General features: G+C 47.5%; 1 pseudogene across 1 annotated transcript; it reads left to right on the forward strand.

Moving 5' to 3' along the window:
* The first annotated feature begins 972 nt into the window (after positions 1-972).
* Positions 973-2,767, forward strand: LOC116091868 (annotated as a pseudogene). Its single transcript, XR_004119096.1, has one exon. The product of XR_004119096.1 is annotated as a ras GTPase-activating protein-binding protein 1 pseudogene (transcript).
* Positions 2,768-3,313: the final 546 nt, after the last annotated feature.

The following is a 3,313-nucleotide window of genomic DNA, read 5'->3' on the forward strand; positions in this document are numbered from 1 at the left end:
AAGTCTTGATCTGTCTATATTAAGCACCGTGAGATTCAAGCTTCTGCCGTGCAGATCATAAAGTAGGCTCAGGTATGGAGGCACTTAGAGCATAAGTGGGGATGGAGAAAAAGAACTAGAAGAGCTTGCTCATTCCTTGCAGAATCATGTTTGTTTGTTTGTTTGTTTGTTTGTTTTTCCTAGTGACACAGCTCATTAAGTACCTGAGAGCTGGTGATTGGAAACCGACCCTCGAGCAGCCTTTCCTTGTAGCATGAGGCTACCATACAGAAAGGTGTTAACAGGAAGAGGGTGTGAGTCAGGTATCATAAAGATGATTACTTACTAAAGAACTCGCCTTTAGAACACGGGAATGATCTTTCTTGGTGCATACTTGGCTTAAGATATAATTTTGAGCCCTTTTTTTATAGAATTAAAAATACCAATAAATACAAGTATCTCCTTTTGTTGCTCAAGTGTGTTACTTTTCTCAAAGCTTTGACCAAGTTCTTGAAAGAAGCAACTTAAAGAAGTAAGGGTTTATGTTGCCTGACAGCTTTGGAGAGAAGATGCATAGGAGTGGGAAAGGTGCGATGGGGTTGGGGGAAGCTTACAGCTGAGGAGAAAATGAGGGCCATGGAAAAGCATGATGTGAGGTGGGGAGGGTAGGGGGCTTACAGCTGGGTGGGAACCAGGGCCAGGCTGTAACCTATAAGGCCAACCAGTCAGCTAGCCACTTCCTTCCTTTAGACCCCACTTCCAAAAGTGTGTCTCCAGCTGAGGACCAAGAGTTCCCAGGGGCCTGGGGCGGGGGGAGGCGCATTGCTCATCCACTGTGTAACAGTATGTGTATGGTTGGATGGGACTTTGTGCTGAGAGCTGAAGAGCCTGGGACTCAGCACTGGGCTGCTATAGGCATCAACCAGGATCTCTTGAACTTTGGTTTCTTCATCATTTAAATTGGTCTAAAACAGCAATTCTCAACCAGTGTGTCATGACCTCTTTGGTAAACGTCCAGTTCCAAAAATATTTACATTACAATTCATAACAGTAGAGAATGCTGCCACCTCCTCCCATGCAGCAACCCTGTCCTCAGTTTCAGCCGCACAGGTTGAATCCACCAAAGTGATGGTTATGGAGACACCTAGTCCCCTGCTGGTCCGGCAGGAGTTTGTGGGATAGTACTACACCCTGCTGAACCAGGCCCCGGACATGCTGCAAAGATTTTGTGGAGAGAACACTTCCTATGCCCATGAGGGCTTATATTCCAAGGGGAAGCCAGCAGATGCAGTCTATGGGCAGAAGGAAATCCACAGAAAGTGATGTCACAAAACTTTACCAACTGCCACACCAAGATCCGCCATGTGGATGCTTACACAACTCTGAATGATGGCGTGGTGGTCAAAATGATGGGGCTACTGTTCAACAACAACCAGGCTCTGTAGAGTTCATGCAGACCTTTGTCCTTGCTCCTGAGGGCTCTGTTGCCAACAAATTCTATGTTCATGACAACTTCATATACCAAGATGAGGTCTTCAGTGGCTTTGTTACAGATCCTCAAGAGGAATCTGAGGAAGAAATAAAGGAACCCAAAGAAAAACAGCAGAAACCAGAGGTGGTGCCTGATGATTCTTGAACTTTCTATGATCAGACTGTCAGCAATGACATGGAGGAGCATTTAGAAGAGCCTGTTGTGGAACCGGAACCAGAGCCGGAGCCGGAGCCAGAGCCAGAGCTGAAGCCAGAGCCGGAGCCAGAGCCAGAGCCGGAACTTGTGCCCGACCTTCAAGAGGACAAGCCTAAGTGTGCAGTGGAAGAAGCTGCTCTCAAAGATGTGCAGAACAGCACTTCCCCTGCCCTGGCAGACATAGCCACAGCACAGGAGGATTTGAGGACATTTTTCTTGGGCATCTGTGACTAGTAAGAGCCTTCCTCCCAGTGGGGCTGTTCCAGTGACAGGGACTCCACCTCATATGGTCAAAGTGCCAGCATCACAACCCCATCCAGAATCTAAGCCTGACTCTCAGATCCCACCCCAAAGGCCTCAGAGAGATCAGAGAGTTTGAGAGCAATGGATCAATATCCCTCCTCAGAGAGGGCCCTAGTCAATCTGTAAGGCTGGTGAACCAGGAGATGTGGAACCTTGAAGGATGGTGAGGTGCCCTGACAGCATTAGAAACCTGCCACATGAGGTTGACAAGTCGGAACTGAAAGATTTTTTTCCAAAATTATGGGAACGTGGAGCTGCACATAAACAGTGGTGGGAAGTTACCCAATTTTGGTTTTGTTGTTTGATGATTCTGAACCTGTTCAGAAGGTCCTTATTAATAGGTCCATCATGTTCTGAGGCACTGTCTGCCTGAGTGTGGAAGAGAAGGCTTAAGCTCCCAGGGAAGGCAACTGCAGGGATAACTGCCTTCAGGAACCTGGAGGTCCCCCTCCTGCCCCCTATGGTAGGCTGAATGGTGGGATGAGAGGCCCTCCTCCTGGAGGCATGGTGCAGAAACCAGACGTTGGTGTGGGCAGGGGATTACAACTCCAAGGCAGTGAATTGCTTGGCTCAGATCTCCACACAGCCCCGGCTCCTGCAGAATGGTGGATTCCTTCAACCAGCCTTTGGTGTCTCGGAGTAGTCTATTATAAACTGCTTGAATTTGTACAATTTTAATTTCACTTGTGTCCATGGTGTGCGCTCCCCAAGCCCTTTCTTCCCTTGACCCGTTAGTCGGTCATTCCCAGTTCTCCAGAATGATACTTTAGGAGGAATAGATCTGTAAAGAAGAAGAGGAAGGCCGACCCTCCTGCTCACGCTGCACACTCAGACAGGAGTCTCACCTCCATTTCCCACAGGAGCGTGTCTCGGTATCGCTGACAATGGACATTTCATTTGTTGGGAGACACAGGATTTGATAAACATTTTGGAATCAGGAAAAATCAAGGCATGACTCCTTTCTGGCATGGAAAAATTGCCTGCTAGTGTGGCTAACTGAATAAAAGGTGTTTACAGAAAAAAAGTAGCAAAATTACAGTTATGGTGTAGCAATGGAAATTAATTTGGTGGTTGATGGACACAGCACAGGAACTGCATCAAAGGGTGGCAGCACCAGGAAGGCTGGGGACCACTGCTCTAAAGGGCTTCTCAATTCTGTTACTCCTTTCCTGCTTTCTGTCACTCTCTCATGCTTCCACCCACCGGGTTCCATCAAGGGGAAGTTGTAATCATGCAGATGGCTCCCTACACCTGGGTGCACATTCAGCCCATGCAACATTAGTGTTTTTCTTTTGGAATAAATGGCACATTTGGAGTCAGGGGTGCTAACATCTAAATTTAAAA

The sequence above is a fragment of the Mastomys coucha genome, unplaced genomic scaffold (genome assembly GCF_008632895.1).
Source record: "Mastomys coucha isolate ucsf_1 unplaced genomic scaffold, UCSF_Mcou_1 pScaffold15, whole genome shotgun sequence".
Classification (NCBI taxonomy): Eukaryota; Metazoa; Chordata; class Mammalia; order Rodentia; family Muridae; genus Mastomys; species Mastomys coucha.